At 38.4% G+C, this 9018-nt stretch overlaps 1 pseudogene; it reads left to right on the top strand.

Moving 5' to 3' along the window:
- Window positions 1-7303: 7303 nt before the first annotated feature.
- Window positions 7304-8681, top strand: LOC149227512 (protein EXORDIUM-like 2 pseudogene; annotated as a pseudogene).
- The last annotated feature ends 337 nt before the right edge of the window (window positions 8682-9018 follow it).

The raw sequence follows: 9018 nt of genomic DNA, 5'->3' as shown, positions 1-9018 counted from the left end.
GCTACTGGCCCTTTCCAGCTCATTAAAGTAAGGGGAAGCGCCATCCCTCCTCTACATTTTAATATTTTTGGACCTGAGGGATCATCCACAAAAGGATCGAGCGCTTGTCTTTTTCGGCTGGCTAAAGCGATCGAAAACTCATCCCTTTCGTATTATTTTATACTTTTTCGGACTTAAGGGATTATGCTACAAAAAAGGACTGCAGAAGTTTCCATTTCGTCCCTTTTCAAACTCTCTAAACATGAAAAGGATCGAGTTATCCTTGTCGTTAAACTCGTTAAAACAACAACGACAAACTTTTCCACATGGACAAGAACGAGTTTCACTGTCGCTAGGCTCGCTAAAACATAGCGACAGGTTTGCCCGAACGACAAATTCTAGAACAAGCATATGTTATCCTCCTCAAGCTTGACAAAAATAAATAGGTACTTACTGGTCAGCAATGACTGGGAAAAAGGGAAGAAAACTTGAAGAACTTCATTGGTAGCAGGTCGCTCTTGAACATGACACTTTCACTCCATCACCATATTTGAGTCAGGTTGGGTTATTTCGTTCACCGGTCATATAACCATTGGTCCTCCACACCATCCATCTTTTTGGGTTAACGCTACCAATCCATCTCAGTGTCACCAAAATGTTCAAGAGAAGTCATTCAGAGAATTCACCACCCAACTAACGCCTCATCTACTACAATACCTTCACCCTCCATTTTTCATGACCGCCATTCCTGAACCTTGTATCATCAGATCGTTTTCACCTCCAGAAAATCATTTGCTTCGTTTCGTGTCATAGATGTGGGATACATTAAGGCCCTCCTACGATGGGTCGCTTCTTGTCGACATTAGCTCATTATCCAAGCAGATGACTTAGAAACAATCCTTTCAGTACTTTGAAGCTTGCATGCCTCAATGGCAAGTTTCTCACTTCCGGCGACAGGTTTACATCAATGGCCTTCGACCGAAATATTTTACGTGGTGTTCGACATCAGATCATATATTCACACCACGTGAATTGTACTGTAGTACCTTGAGGGTCATTATCATTATCGGTGATCCCTCTCGCGCCTGTTAACAGCTCACATCATTGGCTAGTAATCAAGCGATGTCTTTCCATGTTCGACTTCAAGACATCTTTTCACATGGATCGACTTGTACATCGGGCGAAGATTGAACGAGTTTGAAGACCCCGGATCTAGTTTCATCCATCCGGGCTGCGATATATCCAGGAGTATAAAGACATCAAATGTACACAAAAGCTACACAGATGATCATCCAAGCTAAGGGATGATGACTCTCCATACAAAGAATCACTGGCCTGCAACATAAGACGATTATATGTCCTATGTACATGAAAATGAATTTATAAAGTTGATCATGGGAATGCCTGCCTCAGCTAGATCATGAAAATAAAATGATGATGATGTATTGTATTGTATTTTATACAGGTCACCTTCCAGTTCGAATACCTCGGATTCTCATGATAAAAGCATTTCACCCGACATCAGAAGATTTACAACCTCATGCTTTAGGGGGCAACTGTTATAGACATATTTGGGCACTGAAACCCCAATCATATATGTCGATAAACCAAGGGATCTTTAACGCCTAAAAGTGTTGTTTCATACCCTAAAGGATCATGGTCAACTGATTACATCATTTCCCAAAAGTTCCACCTGAAAAACCACTCAGAACTGGCCAAAACTGGACTGTATTGACTACTCCTTGGTCAAGGTGCGATGTATACTAACTCCTACACTAGCCAGGTGCGATGCATACTGAAGAAGCCTCCTATGGGGTGCGATGAGCGAGAATGGATAAATGTCTGAGGCAGTTTGCTAAGTGGATGCTCTTGGAATCTTCTAGAAACTTCCTCTATGACACTTGCCTCTTTGAATTCGCCTAGGGATGAGTAAGAGATCCAAGAAATCTCCAAGTGGAACTATGAACTACAAGTGAAATGACACTAATCAAAAACCCAGAGCTGACTCACACCTCTGCAAATATCTATAAATGGATCCTTCATCTGAGAGATCTTGGGGCTGGAATTTTGTAATTTATAAAGAAGTGTTGTTAGTTTGTCTTTGAGAAGGAGCATTGTATTGTTGGGTGATCTTGTTTTTCATGAGGTGAAGAGGGCTTTGATGTTGGGCGGATGATGCTTGATCAGACAACAGGGTTGTAATCCTCTCTTCTACTATTAATAAATTTATTTGAGTTTTCCTCCATATAATGGTGTATTTGTGAATCTTGTTATTTGTGAATGCAATTGTATGGTCAATGTATTTCTCATTCTGCATTGTTTATGGTATTCTATATCGAGATGCTTTGATGGTGTTTTGTTACTTTGTCTCTATAGGTATTCTCTGAAGTGGGACAAGTAGGATAAGGGTTGCAAATTCCATCAAGGGAGAGAGGAATCAAGCAAGGAGTCAAGTGGAAGATCTAGGTTGGCCTTCTTTGCTTCTCTCTTATCTATCATATGTAAAGGAAATCGCAAATTGCTTTGATTGTTTGTTTCTAAGATAGCTACCCATCTTAGTGGGACAAGCAGATCGAAAAGACACTAGTTTTCCCAGAAACACATGCAACCTGTGACCTTTAACCTCCCTTTCCTCATAATTTCCATTATTTTCATAAATAAAATGCCAATAAATGCCTGATGCATTTCCAAAGCCTTTTCCATTGCGTTTTCCAATTTCTTTAGCCATTAATTAATCACAAGTGATCTCCGATGACCAAGGTCTTATTTTAGCTTTATTAATTTTTACATGGATTTTTTACTAAGGCTGTTACGATATTGTCTATGTCTTTGCACATCAACAATGTAATATTCTGCCTTGGTTGATTCATATAAATGGAGCAACAACCATGTTGACTTCTTTGATTATTTGAATTGCTACATTGACAAGTGAGGGATAAAATGGTTCTTCCTTCTTCACTAAATATTTTGAATATCTTAAATTTCTCATCCAGCTTTTTAAGGCAATTTTTCCTTTTAGATTATCGGTATTTGAGAGTTTGGGTAGGTAGTGTGGAGGAGCCTTTGGCATACTTTGCCAAGACATCAATTAAGGAGAGAGTTGATTTGCATGAATAAGCTCTGCAGTGTTATCTGTAATCTCATTGAAAAATATCTTGATTAAGTTTTTCTAAGTTTGAATTAAACTCAATTTTTTGTAGAATTTCTCATGTTCATGCAAAAGTTGTTCATAAATACGAAAGTTTTTTCTTTGAATTTCCCGAGACTAGTCATATTGTCACTGAGTTTATTTACTTGAAGCTGTAATTTTGCAATTTGTGCTTCTTTCATTAGTTTTGAGATGATGACATCTTGTTGTACATTGGCCAACTCATTTTTCCATTATTGCTCCAAGTTTTTCATTTGTTGAAGGTGTTGTCACTACTCTTTTCAAATGTTTTTTTTACTTTATCATTAAGATGGGTTTCCCTTTTGGCTATTTTTCCTTCAAGGTCAGTAATTTATTTATTCATTTAGATAACAATTTCAATTAGATTTTTTTATGACCAAATGTTCCCATTGAACTTGCCAATTCTTCTGCCAACTGCTCATCACTCTATTTTGATTCATCATAAATAATCTTTTGTCGGACTTAAGATACACCTGTATGTTTAATTCTTTTCCTTTTAACTCTACCTAACATAACAAATATCTCCTTAATGTTGAAAAACCAAGCAGTAGGAGGAATATCATCGTTTTCAATCAATGAAATATCATGAACATAAAGAAACTTTGAGGAAGACATACCATATATATCGATGATATGGGATATTTGGAAACCACTCCAGATGTAACAGGGGTGGTGAATTCTTCAACGCAAGTATATTTTCTAAGGGTTTCACAACATGGAGGTATTGTTTTAGAACTCTCTTGTGCAATATTCAATGGATTTTTTCCTTTTCTTTTAGCTAATTCCTTTTGCACTTTTTTGAGCTTCCACTCTTCCTACATCTTCTTTTCTTGTTCGTCTAAGACAATAGTATCTATTACCATGTTAGTGCTTGTTTTAGATTCCTATTGAGGAGGATTGGTTTCCATCTATTGGAGCTTTGCTTATACTGACTATGGTGGAGGGAGACTGGTATGTTGGACTAGCATCTCTATAGCTTGCAATTCAGTGTCTACTTGCAAGGTAAGTGGAAATCAACTTCTTCTTGTATGTCTAAAATTCTGGATTCCAACTTGTTGATGTATAGGAAGCTACTGAAATTTTTCAGGAACCTCCTGAAATGTTTGAACTCCATGGAAAAGATCATCATAAATCTATTCCTCATGATTATACCTTATAGCTCTTGTATGCAAGTAGTGTTCTTACACAATCTTGTTGGGATCATTTTTTTTCAAATCAATATAAGACACCTTATTGTTTTCAAAAACTTTAGTGTCTAACCTAACTTGAGGTATGTTTATTAATCCATAGAAATCGAGCTGAATAGTTAAATAATGCCAAATATATTTGGAAGCAAGGCAGGGGTCTCTGGCTACACCTATGGAAATGGTTTTGTATGCAATTTCCCTACATATAAGTGTATTGGGGACAATTATGGGTAAAGCATGAGGAGGAGACATGAAACCATAGATTCAAACATAAGAGAATGATTCCTCTATGTACCAGTCCCCAATCCCATTGAAACCGTATATAGCTTCATCAATTATTCTAGGGGGTGGACGACCAAAGAATCTCATGAAGAGGAATCATCACATAGTGACAAATTTCATAGAAATAGTCATTAAAATTGTATTCAACTTTAAAATTTTGGGAAAAATTTAAAATGAAAATGAAAAGAATTAGAAAACAAAAAAAATACCATATTACTTAATATTTAAATAATTTCTATATTTAACTTTAAAATTTTGGGAATTTTTTAAAATTAAAGTTAAAATGATTAAAAATCAAACAAAATAAAATTTTACTAAATTTTTAAATCAAATTAATAAAATAAACATATTTCAGATCTCTTTTCACTGTAATTTCAAATATATTCTTCAAGGAAGTCATGGTTTCTGAATGCTCAAGAAATATGCTTCAAGCAGGCTAGCTTGGTATTTTTGCTATAATCTTTTTCCTATGATGTTTCCGATTGTGAAATTAGGAGGAGATAAAGAAGATATCTCTATGTATCTAGGATAAAACTTTGAGACTTTGTTTCACTATAATTTTTGAGATATGCGTTGTGGAATTTAGGGCTACTGAATAGTCATAATATCGGCTTCAAACAAGTGAGTTTGGAATTTTTTCTATAACTTATTCAATAGTAATTTTCATACCATCAAAACTTTAGAAATATAAGGAGATATACAAAGGTGCCTATGATAAAAAAAAATTAGAATTAGATTTGCAAAATTGGATATGTGGCATGCTGCACAAGTTCATTTTCGAGAAGAGGCCAAAAACAACAAGTTTTTGGGAGAAGTAGACCTAGTTATTGCAAATAGTAACTAACAAACCTGGTGAAGGCAAAAGTAGCAAGTATACCTAGTGAAGGAAGAAGCAACAAACTGACTTAGTGAAGGTAGGAATGACAAGAAGACTCAATGAAGTAGGTTGATGCCTACAAATATTTGAAACAATGGGGATTGGTGTCTCCTTTAGGTTGGCGCCTTCAAATGTTGTAGTGGAAGGGATTATATTAGTGTCTCCTATAGGTTGGTACCTACAAATATTACAACAGAGGGGATTGGTGTCTCCTATACATTGATGCCTGCAATTCTTGCAGCAAAGGTCACTAAATTCTAGTCACTAAATGTATCTTTATTTAAAGGTTGTAAATGTGACAAATCTTTATTAACCAGAACAATAATAAAATTAAAGATAATCTCATGGACAAGATTTATAGCTATAGATAACAATGAAAGTAACATATATCATGAAGGCTTCTTTACTAAGAGAACATAAGTGAATGTACATGGCATATAATAAAGGGCTAGAAATTTGCTAACAAAAAAAATAAAAATAAATAAATAAATAAAAATAAAAATTATGCATAACTATTGATACATAAGTCAAACAAGTGCATTCTTCATGAAAAACTTGAGTGTTAATTATTAAGGATCCCTACCATATCTACCTTAACAAATGGGGGGTAAGCCACCATGGAAAATAATCACTATCTACTAGTGAAGTATATATATTGAGAGTTTATTGGATTTTAGAGTTTATTATAGTGGTCACCAAAGGTAGGAGATCACAACCAAACACGAGAGGCATTGTGGAAGTTGAAAATTTCAATGAGTTAGGGGTTTCATTAGTGCTTAGTGAATGGAAATTAAAAAGATAGAATGACGTCTAAGAATCCATAACTTTTCACTTTGTTCAGTAAAACATTACATCGACAATCATGGAAAATTATTCGAGTTTAGAATACATTTGATTTGGACCAAACAATGAATATAATATGGTAACTATAAAAATTCTCTACATGATTCACAAATTGAATTCATGGCCTTTATGAATGCTAGAATATATTATCCCTTCACGGTGCTTTTGAATTTGGACTAGGTTTCTTGATTTTTGGGAGTAGGCTAATCGACAAAATTTACTTCTTCCCTCTATAATAAAATATGTATGCAAAATCCGTAAAACTATTTGTGAAATATATACTTTATTGGAAATTTTCCAAATCTTTTAATTGTGTCCAATAAAAGTAAAATTATTTACCTACATGGACTTAATTTTTCTCCCTCCCCTACCTCAAATCTAGAGAGTAGGTTTAATGAAGAGGAGGTGAGCGATGATTAACCACGCATAAGGTGAATGTTGTTGAAAGGAAGCACCTAAATGAATATTCCTTCAAGCACAAATGGCATACTATTTCTAACGGAGGATTTGGCATTTGGAACTACTTTACCGACACGGTGAATATTAATTATTTCTCCGGGTAATAACGGAGACATTATTCGCACCGACCCACGACGACTGAAAAAGAAGATGCGTTTATTATAATAATAGTTGTCTCCACCAGAGACACTCCTCATCGTTAGCGGCGGGATAGTTGTCTCCACTGACGCACGCGCATCCATGAGGAAGAGGAAATTGGGAAGAAAGTAGGAAATCAGGAATATCTCCATCCTCTCACCTCACCTGCACGCACCACATCACCTTTTCTAACGGAGGATTTGGCATTTGGAACGTTCTAAACTACTTTACCTTACCTATTAATTATTTCTGTAATGCCGGCCAGCATGGCACCCCTCTGTCCATTGCTGTCCCCACCTCCTTCTGCGTAACCGCGTCCTCGCTTCCACAACTCCCCCTACTTAAGCCTCATCCCTCTACTCTGCTCTTCAATCTCACATCCATCTTTTCTTCCCTGCTCTATCCCACTACCAGTTTTTGTAGCTTCATTCTTTCTCGATTGTTGTTATAAGCGAGTTCGATTCTCTTCTGATCGATCCATAGCGATAGTGAAGGTTGCAAGGTATTTTACCAGCTTGCCTTCAAAATTCAAATGGCTGCTTGTGGTTCGCGGCTTCGACTCACTGTGATCCTGCAGATGGGCGTGTTTTGTATGGCGGTATTGTGCGCATCTGCTGCTGCTGCTGGTGGACAGTCCAGGAAACTTGCTGCTTTGGTGGAAGAGGCATCTGTTGTTTTGACTTACCATGATGGTCCTCTGCTCTCTGCCAGTGGGGTGATCCCTCTCCATTTGATTTGGTATGGGCAGTTCACCCCTGTTCAACGCTCCATTGTGGGGGATTTTGTACAATCTCTTGGGGCAAAGACGTCAGAGGGAACAACAAATCAGCCCTCCGCCTCCACTTGGTGGAAGACCACGCACAAGTACGAGGGCACCCACTCTAACAACAAGGCCGCCCCATCCACATCCACATCCAGTGTTGTAATGCTTGGAAAACAGAAGGTGGACCAACAATACTCCCTCGGCAAGTCACTCAAGAGGACTGACATTGCTGCTCTGGTTGAAGCTGCCCTCAAGTCGGGTGCTCTGCCACCGAGGAAATCACCCGGAAATGCCAATGCTGTGTACTTGGTGCTCACCTCCGAGGATGTCACCGTGGAGGGTTTCTGCATGAGCTCCTGCGGATTCCATGCCACTCTCAATCTCAATAGTACAGGAAGCCGAATGTTGCAGGGGAAGGAGGCTGCCGAGAAGCATGATGAGCAGCTTCCAATTCCATACGCGTGGGTTGGGAATTCTGCGAGTCAGTGCCCTGGACAGTGCGCGTGGCCATTTCATCAGCCCATGTACGGACCCCAGACTCCTCCCCTGGTGGCACCAAACGGAGACGTGGGCATTGATGGCATGATCATCAACATTGCCGCTGTTCTGGCAGGAGCAGCCACTAATCCATTCAACACCGGCTACTTCCAAGGGGATGCCGCTGCACCTTTAGAGGCCGTCTCCGCCTGCCCCGGAATCTATGGAAAGGGGGCTTACCCGGGCTTCCCCGGGGAGCTTCTGATGGATAAAACAAGTGGGGCGAGCTACAATGCCCGCGGAGTTAATGGACGGGCATATCTGCTGCCGGCTATGTGGGATCCGGCTACCAAATCTTGCCATCCTTTGGTATAATCATTTTTGTAATCCTAATCCTACGGGCGTAGGAAGAAGACGGTGGTGCATCCACTATGCCTGTAGATGCGTCCCGTCCTGTATATCTATTCTTTTATTCTTTTAAAAAGATATTATAACACATTCTTTCAATCTCTTTCGCATAAAATTTCCCCGCTACATATTCTTTCAATTTGTTTGTTGCACAGAAAAATGGGAGCTCTCCACCAAAATTTCAATCCGTTTCACATAAAAATTTCCCTTCCCCGTACTTTTTTCCAGCAAAGAAAAACACAGCTATCTTTCAGTGAAAAACACGGCTACCTTTCGTTCAGCAAGAAAAAAACACAGCTGCCTTTTAGGCATCGGAGAGGGGGCATCCACCATGCCTGTAGATGCGTCCCGCCCTGTATATGCATCAATTTTTTTTTTTCCAGTTATCTATAGTTTCAATATGTTTCAGAGCTTTCCGTCAACATCAATTTCGAAT

Source organism: Pinus tabuliformis, chromosome J (assembly GCF_031772625.1).
Source record: "Pinus tabuliformis cultivar Carrire ecotype Pingquan chromosome J, CPIR1, whole genome shotgun sequence".
In the NCBI taxonomy this organism is placed as follows: domain Eukaryota; kingdom Viridiplantae; phylum Streptophyta; class Pinopsida; order Pinales; family Pinaceae; genus Pinus; species Pinus tabuliformis.
Note: the sequence above shows the minus strand (reverse complement) of the source record. Positions and strands in the feature narration are given on the sequence as shown.